Source organism: Nycticebus coucang, chromosome 2 (assembly GCF_027406575.1).
Source record: "Nycticebus coucang isolate mNycCou1 chromosome 2, mNycCou1.pri, whole genome shotgun sequence".
Lineage (NCBI taxonomy): Eukaryota > Metazoa > Chordata > Mammalia > Primates > Lorisidae > Nycticebus > Nycticebus coucang.
In genome coordinates this window covers 77,122,588-77,142,433 of record NC_069781.1, presented here as the reverse complement: position 1 = coordinate 77,142,433, position 19,846 = coordinate 77,122,588, and positions in this window count along the sequence as shown.

The following is a 19,846-nucleotide window of genomic DNA, read 5'->3' as shown; positions in this document are numbered from 1 at the left end:
TGATTTTGGGGTACTGCAGAATCTCTCTGAGCTTTGTTTCTACCTCTATTATCAGTGTGATAGTAGAACCCACTTCCTAGAGTTGTCTGAGGAGTAGTAATAAGTGAAATAGTACATGGAAAATGTCTAGCAAGTAAGAAGCGCTAGGCTCGGCACCTGTAGCTTAGTAGTTGGGCTGAGCTATGTGGTTGGGGCGCCGGCCACATGCACTGGGGCTGGCAGGTTTGAACCTGGACTGGGCCTGATAAACAACAATGACAACAACAGCAACAAAAAAAATAGCTGGGTGTTGTGGCAGACACCTGTAGTCCCAGCTACTTGGGAGGCTGAGGCAAGAGAATTGCTTGAGCTCAAGAGTTTGAGGTTGCTGTGACACCACAGCACTCTACTGAGGGCAACATAGTGGATTCTGTCTCAAAAAAAAAAAAAAGAAGAAGAAGAAGAAGTGCTAGATAAATGTTAGCTACTTTGTCACTTTTATTATCATTGTTTGTACATATACACCATCCCGGAATAAATTGTAAGACACTAAAGAATAAGATGGTCTTGTAAAACCTCTCAAATTCACACTGTCTAGTGACATTCCCTGAACATAAGAACATAAGAGTGCTCAACATTCCTGCTTAATGAGTAATTTGATAAATAATTCTAAATATATCAAATGAATTTAATTGACTATGACCTCTAGCCTGGCTGTATTGCCCTTTGGTGGTGGATGATGGCCTTTACAGAATATTTTGATTAAAAGCTTATCTTTGTATAGCATAGACTTAGAAAAAGATGAAATAAATAGCAGCTTGAAGCTTTTTAAAATGTTTATGATTCCCTAGGTATATTTCTTCAGTCTTTAAGGGTACCCAAATCTCCTGAGGTTCTGCTAAATATATTTGGTCCATCCTTCCAGAAATGAATGTGTGTGTGTACATACATACATATATGATATATATATATATGTTCCTAAAAAAAGTAGATTATCAATGCAAAGGAATTCTTTTGAGGCAAATTTCCTTATTTTTATTTATTCCTTTGCCAAGACAGCATTGTCAAATTGTGCATTTAATGTTTGACTACATCTATGATTAAACTTTGTGCAAACGTATTTTCAATGGCATAAAAATGGAATACTCAGGGTTTGACTTCAGACATTCCAGAGTTTGGCACACCAACTCCTTACTTCATGAGATTGTAAGCCCTGTAGAGTCCAGTTTAAAATGTCTCTCCTCCAGTTTATTTTTTTAGGATTTTCTCTTCTTATTTTCTCCTAATCCATATAAAAAGAGCTAATCCTGAAGGACTAATCCAGAATCAATTTTTCTTTTGCAAAAATAAACATTATAACAATTGACAAAAATTCTTTTCATATGCCAAGAGCAATCAACTCCCCCCCAACACACACACACACACACACACACTTAGACGTACATACACATGCATACAAAAGGTTAGGAACTAAATTGTGTTCCCTCAATTCATGGGTTGAGGTCCTAACCCTCAACGTGACTATATTTGGAGAGAAGCCTTTTAAGACGGTAATTAAGATGAAATTAAGTCAGTAAGTGTGGGGCCATAATTCCATAGTACTCACATCCTTATCAGAAGAGAAAAAGGCACCAGATACCTCTGTTCCTCTCAATCTGTGCCAGAGAAAAGGCCATGAGAGAAGCGTAACACACAGGTGCTGTGCACAAGCCAGGAAGAGCAGCCTCACCAGAACTGGCGCTGATAGGCCCTCCATCTCAGACTTCCAGCCTCCAGAGCTGTGAGAAAATAAATGTCTGTTGTTTAAGCTGCCCTGTCTGTGGCATTTTGTTATGGCAGCCTGTGCAGACTAATCTACACACACCCTCATGCATGTGTGCACACACTCCCACGTACCCACCCCTGTGTGCACACACATACCCTCGTGCTGCATGTGCACACACTCACACACCCTTGTGTACACATGCGTGCACACACACCCTCGTGAACGTGTGCATGAATACACACACAAATGCGAAGATTTCCCAGCCTTATTTTCTGGGATGAAAATACTGGTGTTCTCTTATTCTTCATTTGCAGGCAGTCACTGCTATTGGCCATCTTCCTGGCCTCCCTTAATCTTTCCCTGTTACTCTTAGATTTTACCATTGGCCATGGTAAACTTCAACAAACCCATTTATAAATTTTTCCTGTCAAATCTAGAATACAATGAGGACTCGACTATTCATAACCCTGTGGAAAGTTCTGAATCACTGCATTTTCCCCCACCACTCACTCTTAACCTGTCAGCACTGGCTCCTTATGATCTTCAAATGGATTTTTGAATTTGAGATCTTTCTAAAAATCCTAATACTTCCATGCCATCTTAAACATTCTTTAAGACTTACTATAGTAGAGCCTCTGTATGTTGACCACCAAAAGGACTAGGTCAACATATAGAGGTTGCCAACAAAAGTAACTAGGCCTGCTGTACTAAAACGTACATGGTGCATGTCCAGTCTATGAAAATTAGGTCACCTTAAGGAAGTGGTCAGTGGAGGGAGGTGGTCAACTATGGACGTTCTACTATATTTCCATATCTTGTTTACTTTGGGTCATTATTGTAAAGTGCAGATAATGAAGCTATAGATACAAAAAACAAAGGTAGATGGGAGGCGCCTGTGGCTCAGTCCGTAAGGCGCCGGCCCCATATGCCGAGGTGGTGGGTTCAAACCCAGCCCCGGCCAAACTGCAACCAAAAAATAGCCGGGTGTTGTGGCAGGTGCCTGTAGTCCCAGCTGCTCGGGAGGCTGAGGCAAGAGAATCGCTTAAGCCCAGGAGTTGGAGGTTGCTGTGAGCTGTGTGAGGCCACAACACTCTACCGAGGGCCATAAAGTAAGACTCTGTCTCTACAAAAAAAAAAGAAAAAAAACAGAAAACAAAGGTAGATGATGAAACTTTGGCTAAGGCAGGAGAATTGTGGAAGCCCAAGAGTTGGAGGTTGCTGTGAGTCCTGTGACATCATGGCACTCTACCGAGGGCGGTAAAATGAGACTCTGTCTCTACAAAAAAAAAAGAAAAGAAAATTTAATAATTACATAAGACATATTGTAGAGGAAACTAAGCCTTGATCTTTAGCATAAAATGCATTTCCTGTTTGAGAGAGGAAAGAATCACGAGAATGGCATGTGACTTGTGTGCATGCAGGCGATCAGAAAACTGGCCTCCAAGAGAAAATGTATGTGTGAGGTGTGGCAATAATAATTATGGTAATGATTCTCTAGATTCCAAAGGTCTCTCTTGATGCTAGAGGCAGAGGTCTTGCTTAAGGTCTGAGGTTTTGCAAAATAAATTGGAGACTTTCTGTCTGACGCTTTCCAAGTTCCCCCTTTTTTAATGCCGATGTCTGATAAGTAAATTTTAACTACTTTTTCCTGCTTTGTGATAATAAATAGGGACCAGAGGTTAACTCAAGAGGGCTCCTCCCAGAGTTCCTCACTCCCCCGACACAGACTTTGTGTCAAGCCTCTTCATTCCTCATGCCAAGACCCCTCTTCAGGTTACCCCAAACCCCTTCACATATTATATCAGTGGGTATTCATCTACATACATTAACCATTTAATCCTCAAAATCACAGATAGAAAATAGGTACTGCTATCATTTTGATTTTACAAACCAGGAGACTGAAGCTCACAGAGGTCCTTAGGCCTGATAAGGGGAGGAGGTGGGCTTTGAAATGAGGCTGAGATGGCTCTAGAGCCCATAGACTTAACCACGATTACCTCCCTTCCTCTACTGAAGACTGAGGTATGAGACTTAACCAGGGCCAAACAGTAGTCACAGCCCTAGAGTCTAGTTTCTTGACAAATTCTTTTCTTGACTCCTTTTCATAAATGTCACACAAGGCTTGTGCAGGTGTATCAGTTTATGAGTGATGTAACAGAGTTAGATTTCTGCAAAAGACATGAGTGATTCAAAAGCTGGAGCACCTTTCTCCTAGGTGGATTCATAGCTTCTGGAATATCATTGTCTTCTGAATTTTGATATGGATTCTTTGATCTTTGATATGGATTCTTTCACCTGATCTGTAGAAACAATTTAGATCACTATCTAAATCCATACTTTCAGCATCCCTGATAAGCTGGGTCCCGTTGGTAAAGGTGTGCTGCACAGTGTATAGCTCAGAACTTTGAGAAAGTCTTCCTGGTGGTGCCCGTAGCTCAGTGGGTAGGGTGCTGGCCACAAACACTGAGGCTGGCAGGTTCAAACCCAGCCTGGGCCTGCTAAACAACAATGACAACTGCAACAACAACAACAAAAATAGCTGGGCGTTGTGGCGAAAGGAAAGACTTCCTACCTGGCACCTAGATCCCAGTTTCTAATACCATTCTCTAATAAAAGAACCATAGTTCTTCAGAAAAATGTTTGAGTCTATGACTGAGGCAGGACCTGAATAAGATGAGCCTAATGCATCTTGTAGTGCCAGAGAGTAAGAATGTTCTTAAAAAAAAACTACAATGATGGGATGGGGGTATGTTAAAGAGCTATAGAAATCAACCAAAAGATCTGCCAATAGCCAAAGCTGCAACAAGTGGAGTAACAAAATAAATAAAGTAATATTAGATTATAACCCAAAATATGAAATCAATATCTGTGAGTATACACTTATGTAAATAAGCAATTGAATAAGATAAATAAATGGGAGACAAGAGAAATTTCCTGTGCAAAAGAATTTCAAATAAATTATGTAAATACTTCACCCTAAAAGGAGCATAACTTTCAAGTATGGATTATACAGAGTGTTTTTCTCCCAAAGAGTATGGTATAAAAAAGGAGTAAAATAAAAAGGAATAACTCTGCAGTGGAGAAACCTGATAACCATCACCTCAGCCAAGTAATCAAGGTCAATATCAACAGTGATCAGTCATATTGATAATTTCTGGGATAGATACTCTGTGATGACAATGGCCTCTGTAGTCTTCCTCAAAACATATTACCCCATTATCCCACTCTAATTACAAGAAAATCAGGAAAATCACAATTGAGGAACATTCTACAACCGTTAATCCTCAAAACTGCCAAGGTCATTAAAAAAAAGAGAGAAATAAAGAGAGAGGGAAGGAGGGAGGGAGGGAGGAAGCAAGGAAGGGAGGGACTGAGGGAGGGAGGGACAGAGGGACTACGGAAGGGAGGGACAGAGGGACTACGGGAGGGAGGGACAGAGGGACTACGGGAGGGAGGGACAGAGGGACTACGGGAGGGAGGCGGTAGACCTTGACAAGCTTAAGAAGACATGATGACTAAATTTAATCCTAGATGGAAGCTTAAACAGCTGACATTGGTATTATGTAAAACCACAGGAATTCTGAAAGAAAAGCATAGGCTTTAGGTAATAATGTGTATCAATATTGCTTCAATGATAAATGTATCATTTTAATGTAAGATATTAAGAATAGGGGAAACTGGAGACAAGGTATAAATGAACTCTCTGTACTATCTTTGTCATAGTTCTACAAATCTAAGTCTATTTTAAAATAAAAAGTTAGCACAGTACATCTACTGCCCAGGCAGAGCTGGCTAGAGATCCCGTTACATGATCACCCATGCTCCAGATAGCAGCTCCCTGGATTTGGATGTGGCTAGCCTTTTCACACTCCTCTTCTTTATTCTCTTCTTGGTGTGCTATGTGCTTCTCTCATACTTTGTGTTTTTTCTAGTTATTTTGTCCTTGATATTAATGGTGTAAGTAGACTCTTAGATCAAATAAAATTCATATTTCCTATAAATACCACCTGTATCATTCTTTATTTGGGACTGTGATATTGTAATACTTCACTTCTGCTCAAACAAGAAAATACACAGGCAAATTTTTATTAACTCATACGTATCCATAAATATTATGTGTAACACACATTTCATTGGATATTATGCATGTGTATCCCTCACCATTTCTAAGCATTCAAGCTCAAGATTATTTATTACAAAGCACACATAGGCTTTCTTCATATGGGCTAATCCTAGTCCTCCAAAATAGATGCCAATATGGGACTAAACATGTAAGGATTTTATTAATAAGGTGAAAGCAAGTGGAGAGAAAGTCAGAAAATGCAGGGGAGGCAGTAGATTCTGATACAAGGCTGACCTTGGGGGAAGGAGAGAAGGAAGAAATGTTGGGTAAAAGTATCCTAGGTCACTGTGCAGTCTAAGAAAGGCTGGGCAAGCTGGAAAGTCCTTGAACCAAGGCAGGGCACCAGAAGAGTCCTGTGTCTGTCAGAACAGGCCTACCTTGGTATCGCTCCTGCACTCAGTCATTAGCTGGGAGCAGCTGTAGGAAGCATGACATTGGCACACAACAGCTGGAATCCTCAATCTATAGTTGGGGATTTGGGGGACTCATTCTCATAGGTGCCATATCATCAAAAGGGAAAGGAATCACTATGCGACTGGTATCATCTAAAGTTTCTACCCAGCTTGTCTTACATAGTGCTTGACTTAGGAGATAATTTGAAGCACAAACAGAATGGGATATTGCATATGTTGTATTATAGTGAAATTTATAATATCGATCAATTATATTTGTAGCAAAAATATTCAAATCCTGAATAATGCTTTGGTTCATAGGTAAGGTAAGAATGATGAAAAGCTATAGTAAAAAAATAATGCTGGGATGAAGTTAGTAATAGCTTTGTTAACCTTGGGTTTTTAAGCCTATAACTTTTAGGTGCAAACGTGGTAGAACCAGTTTACTTATTTTTTAAATGGCCCAGTAGATCTTAGCTTATAGCTTAAAATCTATGTGTAATTCATTATAAATCAATAAAACCACTTAGAATGATGAAACACGTCAGTCCCCAATGCCTTTACATAAAATTATAATATTTGCACATGTAAGAACAGTGAGCATGTCATTCTGCTTAAAATAAGGGTGACTTAATTTGTTGGCACCTAACTAGGAGTGAAGCAGACGAACCACCAAATTAAACCAAAGCAATCAGCACAAAACTGGTCAGAAGCTCATCCATGCTCAGAAATGCATTTCATAAAACAGAAATTATTAACTGCTTACTAAAATTTTATCTAACTTTCTACTGCTCTGTTTCAGTTTGAAATTCCAGGACCAACCTTTAAAAGACCAAAAAGAAATGTGGCCCTTTTGAAAAGCTTTGAGTCATGGAAAGGAATGTTCACACAACTTTTGTTTTTCTGAGAATTACTCAGGCAGTGGACAGCATTCCAATTCAGGCACGTTCACTGAGGTCTGCAGCCTCACAGGCTCCCATGCCATGGAATCCATAAAAAATGTTTGCCAGCATCCGATCATTATCCTTTCTCAATCCTTACAGGCAAAGCAAATTACTCCATCTTCATCCTGCCCAATTCAGTAGTGTAGCACACAAAAGGTTTCCCACAAGCTGGAAGGTGGGTCACAGATAATGTATTAACAACGGAAAGTGCTTCTGTTATGGTTTACCTTTTCAAATAAAAAAAGTAATTTGAATTCCAGATCATCCCTATGTAATCCAGAATTATGCTCATCATATTGGAGGGGAGAAAAGGCAAAGTGCATTAAAAAGCAACCTTACTGTTACCTAGGCGAGTACACGCTGATAATTCAATTTTATAATTGAAAAATTTTATAAAAGTTTTGGCTTTCAACATTGGGTCGTGTCTTCTCATGTCAATGGGTTTAGCCCTGCTCACGTGCCCAATAGGCATAGATGCTTCACTGTGGATCTTGTGGGCCCCCCTACATGGCTGGCCATCTCATAAACACAGTAGGAAAACAAAAACAAAACCTCCACTTTGGAAGGCTCTCTCTTCTCTTCTTGCCAAATCCACACCAGCCACTCAGAGTTTTGTATTCCTCTTCTCTCCCCTTCAACCAGAATGTATCATCAGACACGTTGCATGTACCCACTTCCATTAAAGGGGGATGTGTATGAAAGACAAAAGTCTGGGCAGGGGCAGACTGGACCTCTGTGTAGACATTTCACGTGTCCTACCTGGGCCTCCTCTCCCTTGTGCTTAAAGAGTACCTGAGTCTTCCACAGCCTCTAATTGCATTACTAAGTGCTGCCTTTCTATGCTCCAAACAATGGTACGTGCTGTCTACCAAGGGGAGAAGATTCTTCCTCTCACACATTAATTGGGAAGAAACCCTAAGAAAGAGGCTGGGGCGGGGCGGGGCGGGGCAGGGGAGAAGAAACTGGTCTGCCAAACCGGGAAGTCAGGAGGCCCGTAAGAAAGAGGGTATGAAGTAACCTAGGTAACCAGTGACCAATAGAAAGAGGCAATCAATGACCAATAGGAAAGGGCAACACTGCCTCACGGTTCAGAGAGGCCAATGAAAGACTCTCAATCAATTTCAAATGGAGAGAGTAGGTCTACCCACCCAGCCCTGGCCTTTGCTCCTTCTTGAGAGGGACCCGCTTGCAACTCTCTTTGGAAGTGCTCTGAACTTTCTCTTTGTTCTTCCTAAGTAAAATCTCTGTTACCCTGAAACTTGTGTAGGTTACTTTTGCTTTCTTTCTACCCACGCTGCCTATGCTGCTCCAGTTTTATTTTCAGTTTCCACCCACTTTTGCTTTCCATTACCGCCACCCTTCCTTGAACTTTCTGGTTCAGCCCAGTAATTGAACCAGGTCAACCAGGTTGGGGGAACTGGGATCCTCCAACCCTCAACAGAAATTATCATTACTCTTCCTGGAATTCTAACATGCTTTTTGAGAAAGTGAAAGGGAAGTGAAAGGACCCCAGGAATCTTGCCTGGGATATACATTTATCATGTATATCACAGAAAAGAAAGTTTAAGAACTCACATTCCAGGACCTTCTATTAAGATGGAAATGGTTCTTTTATCACAATGAGAGAACTATGCCCGTACAAAGTTAGGCACCTCCTTCCACCGGCGCCACACAATTCTTTCATCTCTTCATCATAACTCGTGCTTTTCTTCTCCACTCACAGGGAGCTCGTGTACTATTCACTGTCTCGTTGCTGAGTATATAGCCTTTCATGTTGCTGTGGATTCTGCTTGTAGAAGTTCTCTGTTTGCCTTTGCCTGGGTGCCATTTTCCACAACCCCTGGGCTTGGCAGATACCAATGCTCCACTGGGAGTGATCCTTTCTTCTGCAGACAGCACCCTCCAAGGAGAGCGCCCCTTCATTCTGCACCGGCTCACTGACCCAACAACAGTGCAATTGGGTCTCTTGTCTTTTCTGACTTTGTTTTCTCTTGAAAAAGGATTGCTTTTCTTGGCCACCCAAAACATTTTCCTTCAAGCTGCTTCTGCCTTGGAACAATTCCAAAGGCTTTCGAGTTACATTTTTTATTTCCCAATCCAGATCTGCCTTTCTCTCTAAAAATTCAAAAATGCTAACTTTTTGAGTCCAGGTACTGAAGAAAGGTATTTTAACATAAAAATGCTGCTGGAGACAGGAACCATGATGTCTTTATTGGCCATAGACATTATATCTTCGATGAGCGTATCATACTGGCCTGAACAAAGAGCTGACTCCACAGGAAATAAGGTACAGGACAGGTTAGATGTTTTGGAGGAAAATTATACTTGCCAGCAGTCAACAATATTACTAATTAAGTGAATAAATAAATATAATGTGGGAAGTGTTTTAGAGTGCTAATTGATCAAGAATTATAATGTCTTTATCAGAATAGTTTGCAAGCTATGAAAGGGTCTCACATTTCTTTGTTACTTAGTGACTGTAAATACAACTCAAGTATATAACTGCAAGTAAACTTGGTCTAAAAAACAAATCACATTTCAGTACCATTGGCTAATAATCATGTACCTTGAAGGCTAACAAGATTGTAAAAACAGTCTAAGATGAAATTTTCGATGAATTTTGTGTTTCTTTAGCCATCTGTCTTTGTATCTTCCAGCCTTCATTTTTCTTACCCTCATCAACTTGAGAAATGACCCCTGATGTCTCTTCAGATTTTAAGATGTTGTGATTCCAGGAAACGTTTTTATCAGAGCTGCTCACAAGTTACAAAGATCACTAGTTACTAACAAATAGAATAATGATCTGATCTGAGTTTAACCTCTACTCTCTGCCCCTGATCAGCCCTCAATAGATGCGCTGGAGAGTAGCTGGAGAATAGCCAAAAGGAAGCCATCAGGAAAGAAGGGAAAAGAAAACAAAGTAGATGTCCATCAAGAGTAAAACTGGTCAACCCGTAACATGTGCAGGGCCTGGAGAAAGAATAGAAATGCAACCTCCTCAGCCTGACCCCACTTTTTCTTCCTTTTCCCTCCCACCCTGTTCTAGTCTGCACTGGGCACCCTCCCCACCATGCTCTGCCCTACACTGTGAATGGCCTTTTGCATGTGTGTATAGACACCTTGGCCCGAACTTCCAAACACTGTCTCCTGTCATGCTTTCTACCCACCTCGCTGCTTGGTTACCCCTGAGGCCTAGAAGTGTGCATGCCAACAGCATTGTCTACCCTAAGGGAATAGGACATAGTGAGGAAAGCCAAGCAAGAGAACTTCAAATGTTGGAACCATTTGGGAAGGAAACTCCAAGGTCTAGGTATGGAGAGGGTAGGGCTCCAGTAGGCATCTCCTGTTGACTCCTGAACTCCTTGTCCTAGGCTAAGCCAGGCAGCTAATGAAAAGCCAGGGAAGGTATCTTCAAATTACAGGGCATAGCAGAGTAAAATCACTTCTTACTTAGGTCTTAAGTTGAGACAAGTAGAAATGTTGAAACATCATCTTGGTCACATCATGTATTAAAAAATATAACAACAGTACCAAACTTATCAGTAATCTGAAAAATCCTAACAGCAGGTATTATAGAATCTTTTCACCTGTAAGGGAAAAGAGTGGTGGGCTCTATTAGCCAACATGAATGACTATTGCTAAACCATTACAGAGTGGCTTTGGAATATCTTTAGACTAGGTATTGTTATATTTGGTTGTAACTCTGTCTGAGTGTAGAATCACTTTATTTGAAATCAATTTGTTTAGCCAAACAATCAAAATCTCACTTTGGAGCAAAAGGGCAATGGCCCAAGTCTCATATTGAATCCCTTGGTTTAAATTCCTTGTGGCTTCCAGCTCTATTTCTGAAAAGGGACAGACTAGATTATCTCTGAATTCCTTTCTAATGTTATGGTTTTCAGATTTAAATTTAACTAACATTTAAGTAGCATTTGCTGTTTGTGTCATGCCAGATCATTTAATACGCATTCTGTAAATTTAACCATTATCTGTGAAATATTGTTAGCCCTGCTTAAAGGTGAGGAAATGAAGACTTGGGAAAGTAACATGGCTTGGTATAGATGTCACAGCTATGAGTACACAGAGGTGATTCTTGGACACAGATATTTTGTCTCCAGGTTCAGAAGACTTTTGAATACAGCATGGTGGTCTCCAGAGGTCAGCCTTGATAATCACAGTATAAGGCAGACAGAATGAGCTCTTTAAGAATAAGGCCTTTGTTCTTAGATGTATCACCAATGCCTACAGTAGGGCCTGGAACACTGTCAAAACTCAAAAAACATTACTAGTTAAATGAACAATCACAGGATTGCTGTTACCCACTCACCCATTTAATAGAGAAAAGGAACTAATCAACTATTTTGACTTAACCACTTTCTTTCTAAATATATCCTTATTTTTCACAACATTCTGGGAAAAAATCAGTACAGATCCTGGCCTTATGGAATGAATTCATCTTCTGCCTTGAGACTCCATCTTCTAAGTTAATTTTTTTAGAGGACATTTCTCCCAGCTTCCCTTATCAATATCCATTTGATGCTGCTTTTACCAACCTTTTTCTCACTTAACAGTATCAGGCATTAACACATCTATCTGGTAGGAAAAACACTATTAATCTAAAAAAGTTAGACCTTCTTTTCTGCTACACTGTAGATTCAAATTTTATCACAACCATCAGCTGTTCTTCTGTTTCTTTAAAACCTACTTTAATTTCTTTCATAGGTTCATAGTTTTGAAAAACTAATCTAGGCCATTTTCCCCCAAATTGGTACATGTGCTAAACATGGGGCTTGAGATGACTTTTAGGCAGTATACAAGTAAAGACTATTTTTTTCTAATAAAATTATACACACATTAGCCGGGCGCCTGTAGTCCCAGCTGCTCGGGAGGCTGAGGCAAGAGAATCGCGTAAGCCCAAGAGTTAAGAGGTTGCTGTGAGCCGTGTGATGCCACGGCACTCTACCTGAGGGCGGTACAGTGAGACTCGGTCTCTACAAAAAAAAAAAAAAAATTATACACACACACAAAGATGCGTAAAACATATATATGCACACACATACACAGAGGAGGAAAGTTGGACAATTAAGTTCACAAGCTCATGTTAGAAAAAGTGCTATATACCTCATTGGTAAATATCACTACAGTTATCTTCAAAGTATTTTCTTTGGCCATCTGGTGACCATAGTGTACCATTTTTCTAGGATGAGTTCTTGAACTTAATTGTCCTGCCTCATAGTACATGTTTAAAAACTTAGCACACAAATCTGAAATGTTATGGATATTATCATTTAGGACCAATAATGCGCAGTATTCATCTACAGTTGAAAGGTTCATTAATTTTACCAAATAAATAAAAAGAAATAAAATTTGTTAATAATATACATGGTTCTTGCATATGGGAAAAACCATGAAAGGAATGACTGAAGTTTGGAAAACACTTTTTTCTGATCCAACCACATGGTAGATCTAAGTCACAGGAAGGTGCAAACCACTTGCCAAAGGCCCCGGGGTTAATTAGTGAAAACATGAGGACTAGATTCTAAGTCTCCAAGTTCCAGGTAATTTGTGTATGTTGGTAATGCTCCACTTTTAGGTTCGGAGCATCATTAACCTGTTCTTATTTGATTCATATGATGAATAAATTTTATCCACCTCTGACAAATGCATAAGATTCTAACTTTCATAATCGAAGTTTCAAAGACAGAAAAGCCCTCCGGCTTCCTCAGAGTAAAAAGCACTCTCTGGTGTAATTACAATCTGTGTTTATAATGTGCTTTTCATTAGGGTACCTGAATGAACTGTAGAAAATTGATCTGATGAATGTTATTATCCTTGTTTTATACAAGGGAAACGATGACCTACCCAGGTTAAGGGAATTGTCCAGTGTCAGCCAGAATGTTAATCACTGAGGAAGAGACAGAATTACATTCCTAATCGCAATCTCATCTCAGTGGGGTTTGCCTTTCCCATTCAGCCCTTAATCCCTCCCCAGATTGAAATTGCAGGGATCTCCATGAAATAGGGTTCTTTTCTAAGATCTCTATTTTGGACCTTTCCAAAGTTCATATGGTACTGTCTTCAAGTTTCCTATTTTTTTTTTTTTATTGTTGGGGATTCATTGAGGGTACAATAAGTTTCCTATTTTAATAGCCTTGCTTGGTTTTGTTAATTGATCATATAACTGGGCTTAAACCTGTCATTTATTGTTCTCTTTGGTTGTTTAAAATTATTTCTGTACTTCTAGAGTTCTTTGTCCTGCCTATTCCTATACAAAAGGAAAAACAGCTATCACTGTGGCCAAGTAAGACAGGAAATACACTGAAATGTTTACACTCTACCTACCCAGAGTCCCTAACTCAAATACCTGACTAGCTATAGAACAAAAGAAACCAATAATGAAATACATTGCTTAAATCATTTATTTCCTACTTTCACGCTGTGGGTCATACAGAATGTGTGGAGGTTGGTTGACCACGGGAGGTCAGCTCCTGTTGATCTGATGTCCTTCAAATGCCCTCTAGTGGTTGAAGGCCCACATGGGCTCCACTTTCCCTACTGGGAGACTTCAGGGATTCTGGGGAAGATACAGCAGTGCTACCCACTGAAAACTTGCATCTAAAGGATCCATGTGCATTCTAAAGAATTGAGCTCTCTCCTTTGTTCCCTTGACCCAATAAGCTATCTCCCCGATAGCAGACACAGGGCATAGCATTCACTATTCTGTAGTCTTTGCACACCTGCTCTCTGGCTCACACTTATGATTGCATGGTATACATTAATCTTTGTATTAGGCCGTAACAAAGTACCACAAACTGAGTAGCTTAGCAATGACAGAAATTTACTGTGTTACAAGTTCTAGAGACTAAACTTCAATATCAAGGTGTTGGTAGGTTGGCGCTCTCTCTCTGAAGGCTCTAGAGGAGGATCCTTTGTTACCAGACAAGAGGGTCCAGCCACCTGTCACTGTCAGCCAATATGCAGAGATGGGGAAAGGTCCACCATACTTCACTTGTGGTGGACCTTGTGGAAGGCCAGTGATTCTGGAGAACAGTGAGAGTAGCCTCTCCAAGACTGGATTCTGTCCTTCCACTTCCAAAATTACACTTCTATATGGGAAAATTCAAATTAAAAACCATTTTAATCTTAAACAACAATAATCAGCATAACCTGAGACCCAAAACAACATCACAATTCAAAAGTTAATTTACTAAATCAATCCTCCTAAACTATTCAAAATAGGCATCTTTAGGGTAGGAGCTAAATTTACAAAATAATAAGAATGGGAGACAGAAAGTAAAGATCACTTAGGACCTAAGCCGACCAGCCCAGCTGCCCTGTGTCGCATCTGCCCTAGCCTGCCTGACTCCATCTTGTTCTCACCACGTGTGCTCTCACCATCCTTGCCTCTTCCACGGTGAGCCGGGCATTCCATGACTTGCGGCAGCATCACTCAAATCTCTGCTTTCATTTTCATGTTGTTGCCTTTCCCTCTGTGTCTGAGACTTCATGTGGCATTCCTCTGTGTATATGTCTGTGTCCAGATTTCCCTCTTCTTGTAAGGACACCAGTCATATTGGAGTAGGGCTTGTGAACTCAAAATCTTTAGGCTCCCCGCAAGCCGCCGATTGAATGGACCCTGTCTTGGCTAAGGGGATGCCTACAACTGAGTAGCTAACCATGAGAAAAGAGATCAGACATGCCTCATCATGCCCCCCTCCTTTTCTAGAGATGTCCCCTGTGTCTCATTAACAGACCTCAGGCTATACAAGACATACCTGCAGAACTTCAATCTATATAACAAACCACTTGAGTCTGGGCATATGTCCTATAGTTTGTCTCTGATTAAGACCCTTATCTTAACTCAGAATTCCTTTTTGCTGACTCCTAGTCTACTAGACAGAGCCTAACTCTTTCAGCCAATTGTTAGCCAAAGAAGCTTTAAACTCACCTATAACCTGTGGGCCGCCACTTTCGGATGTCCCACTTTTTCAGGCCAAATCAATGTATATCTGCCACTGATTGATTTATGATTTTACCTGTAATTCCTGACTCCCTGAAATGTATAAAACCAAACTGTAATCCTTGCACAATTAGTCCATTTGATCGACCTTTCTTGGATGTGATTCCAGGACACGGTCTTCAAATTTGGCTCAGAATAAACCTCTTTCAATTATTTTGCAGAGTATGGCTTCTTTTCTGTTGACAGACTCACCCTAATGACCTCATCTTAACTTGATTACATCTGTAAAGACTCTATTTCCAGATAAGGTCACATCCATAGAGATTGGGGGTTACAACTCCAATATAACTTTTTGGAAAATACCATTTTATCCATAGTCATAACAATCCTTTGGGGTAGCTGCTATTGTCTTCTTTCAAATGAAGAAATCAATGTGGGGAAAGGTTAACCTTGTGCCCCAAAGTAAAACAGGTGAAAAATGGCAGGGCAGCACAGTGGAGCCCAAAGGCCAACTCACCTCCATTGCCCTTCACAGCTAGGAAAAGACCTGAACCAACAGCAAGCAGGGGCCTGGCAGCTGGGGCTGCTCCTCTAAATCTAGTGAGGAACCTATGTAGGGAATAATGAGAACTCGAAAGAACATTCATGGGGTAGAGAATTACATTCAAAATACCTCAAAATACCAGGGCCAACATTTACTGAGTTCTGAGTCCTGTTTTAAGTCCTTTAATTTCCACAGTGACATGAAGATGTACTCTTATTATACCCATTTTATAAATGAAAGAACTGAGCCAGAATGGTTGCATGAGCTGCCCTAGAGTGTACTGCTCATAGGTGATTTAGGCAAGATTCAAACCCAGGCAATATGACACCAGAGATTGACTATTTACCACAATGCCTGAATTGGAGTTTCTTACCATTCACTTTGCCCAATCCTCTATAATAATTGTTCCATATGCATAATATTAGCTTTGCCACTTGCTCTAAAATGTAAGCTTGAAATGTACCCTGTAGAGAGCAGAACCAATGCTTTATTCTACTTTGTACCCTTCACAACATTGGGTGCTGATCATACCTCTAGTTTTTGGAAAAAATACCCTGAGGTACAACCAGGACCACCTCAGCAGAGCTACTAAAATGGATTAGGCTGAGTGCTAGTTCTCAGCTAAGTGTCCTGGCAAAAGGCCCTTCCCACTTCAAAATCTCCCAGTGAAACTTTCTATACACCTTAAGAAGAAGTACAAACCCAAGAGTGGCAGAAAGTCACAGCAGTGCCCCCTTTAAGGTTTAGTTAAACTTGACTCACCTGAACAAATCTGCCTCTGGGAAATGCTTTCTCCCCAGTGAAATCCTCTGAAGAGATGTTTAGCTGTTCTGCTCCAAGGTTTCTGTCTTGAGGGCAGGGGTCACCTCCCTTATTTAATACCATCTCTTACACAAAGCTGTAAATCCTCGATCTAGCATCTCAACTAACTCCTAGGAGGGGCCTGAAACTCATTTGAAGAAAGTGAATAAAGGAATGAGATGCAGCAGAGATGGCCTTTGCATCTTCTCTGTGAAAAATTCTAAATAATCTAGGAAGAAATTCTGCCAGTCTCATTTTGGTGGTCTTAGAAAAATCAGACTGTTCAAATCTTCCGCTGGGCTGCCTTAGGCCTTGGAAAATAGCCAGCTTCTCTCGGCTGAAGTGTTTGCAACTTCAACCCTGGGTGCCGGTGGAAGAAGGGAATGGCCTGCTCAGTGCTATATGTGGATGTGTAAATTACAGCAGATGATGCACTTAGCAATTATGTTCTTTGCATACATAAGCAGGAACAACAGCTCCCAAACTGCCAATATCCTTCTCAATTCTCACAGAATGACTATGTGTCACACGGTCACACAGCAGGGGGCCTGGAAATGAGAAGAAGGAATGGCACAGTATGAAGTTTCAATTTTGGAGAAGCACCCCTCCTGCGGTCGGGAAGATGCAAATAAGAAAATCCTTGGAAGGTGTGATGGCCTGGCTGCATGCCCCAGCTCTCTGGAGTGTGGACATGGTATACAGAGGCAATGGAGAGAAGGGGACCGGGCGGTGGCTTGGGAACCTCCACGCCTGGTGCACCTGCAAGACTGTGTGGACCAGCCAGCATGCGCGGCTAACTGGTTGCGAACTGAGTGGAAGGTTTTAATGAAACAGCTGAAGTTACAATCGAAATACCAGGATGGGACAAGCAGGTAGCATAAGTAAGGAAAGTGGGTCCGATAGCTGTGCCAGGAATTCTAGTAGAGCATTGTGAGTGCGCCCCATCACCATATGTGAAGAGTGGTGCTCCTCCATCCCAGGTAAGTGAGGCTACGCAGGAAGAGCTGACTATTCTACTTAAGGAAAAGCCAAAAATCCTTGTGTGGGGGAGGGGTACCTACTGGGAGGGAGGGCCTGTGGGAGACTTCTCCCAGTCTGTACCCACTGGCAACAAATTATTCTAAAACATTGTCAAGGTTTATTCGTTATCTGTATAACAAATGACCCTAAAACTAGAGAATTAAAATGACCATCTAATTTTTTTCATGACTTATGGTTCAGAAATTTGAGAAAGGGCCCAGCAGTGGTGGCTCAGAGGTGGGTGGATTACTTGAGCTCAGGAGTTCCAGAGCAGACTGGACAATAGTGAGACCCCCATCTCTACTAAAAATAGCAAAACTGAGGCAGGACGATAGCTTGAGCCCAGGAGTTTGAGGTTGCTATGAGCTGTGATGCCACTGCACTCTCTACCCAGGGTGCAGAGTGAGACTCTGTCTCAAAAAAAAAAAATTAATTCATCAATTAATTAAATGAAACTTCTTGCAGAAAGAAAAGGAAAGGAAAAGAGAAGAGGAGAGGAGAGGAGAGAAGAGAAAAGAGAGAAAAAGAAAAGAAATTTGAGAAGGTTTGGCCAAATGACTCCCTAATGCCTCACTGGGCATCAGCTGGGTAGATCAACTTCCAAACTGGATTCTTCTTCCCAGAATAGCCCACACCTCTGCACCTTTCCATCTGTGCTCCTTGGCAACTGGAGCCAAGGTGCTGTCTCTATTCCGTCCCCCTGTCTCTGCTTGCTGTCTCATCCTCCAGTCTCTCCAGACCAAAAGTGGAAGGACCGTGCTTGGCCTGGTCACACATCTCTTTCATCCTATTCTATTTTTCAAACAGTCACAGTGCCCATGTAGTCTTACGGGGACAGAAAGGTCAACTCAATCTTTTGATTTCGAGTGGCAGTGGCACACTGCACAAGAGTACACGGGGTAAGAGTACATGGAGTACTTGTGCACCTTTGGAAAATCCATTCTACCCCCCAGGTCAGATAGAACACATACGGAGTAAGTAGGGCCCGAATCCAATAGTTTTAGAATCTTGGAGTTAAAGTGCATTTAGTGGGGTAGCATTGTACTTAAAGAGTATGTATTATGAGCCAGGCTAGCTCACTTCAAATCCTGACTCTGCTACTTACTATCTGAGGCAACTCAGGCAATTTCCTTCTCTGGTCTCAGTTTCTTCTTCTGGGGTAATGGTTGGACCTATCTCATGGAAATTTTATTGGATTAAAGGAGTAAATATTTGTAAACTGACTTTAACAGAGCTTTGCAAGAATATGTGCTCTGTAAGTAATCAACCACGTATTTCTTCTTTTTTTATTTTTTTATTTTTTGCAGTTTTTGCCTGGGGCTGTGTTTGAACCCACCACCTCTGGCATATGGGGCCGTTGCCCTACTCCTTTGAGCCACAAGCACCACCCAATCGACCTTGTATTTCTTTGCTAGGGCTGCCATAAGAAAGTGCCAGGAACTGGGTAGCTTAAACAACAGAAATTTATTTTCTCACAATTCTGAAGGCCAGAAGTCCAAAATTCAGGTGCCAGCAGGGTTGATTCTTTCTGAGGACCACAGCAGAAGGACAATCTGCTCTAGATTTTCTCTCTCTTGGGCTTGTAGGTGGCCATCTTCTCTATATATGTCTGTCTCCGTTCTGTGTCCCACTCTCCCAGAACATCAGTCACATAGGATGAGAGCTCACTGTAATGACCTCATTTAAACTTGATTGTCCCTATAAGATCCTGTCTATAGGGAAGATCATATTCTGAGGCCCTGGGGCTTATGACTCCAATATACTTTTTTTCTTGAGGGACACACTCTGACCCATAATAGACAATAGAGAATAATCCTGGGATTCATTCACGCAACAGATGTTTCTGGTGTGGCTATCAGATGTATATAGCACAATCCTATGCACTAGATAGGGGCATATGCGTGTCCACATATATCAGGTTCTCAAGGAGCTTAGAGTACACAGAAAACATTTGCTAGCAGTCAGAAGGTGTAAATGATCAAACACCACGTGAATGACAATAGCACTACGTATGTACGCTACTGAAATCTGGAGGAGAGAGATCCCATATCTGATGCCCCCAAGGTGAGCCCTGTAACTGAGGCACAACAAGGCCTATCATATTTCTTCTCATGCCCTGGTCTTATTGACCACACTGGGCTGTTGGACCTTCTGGGTATCACTTGACTAGCTCAAGGAGATTTTACTGGATTAAAGGAGGTATCTGGGTATCACTTGACTTTGCCAGAATTCAGGCTCAGCTCTGGTGGGGACAACTCTCAGGGCCTTCTCACCAGCTGCAGTTACTGAGCCCACAAACTGACCCAGACACTACCCTC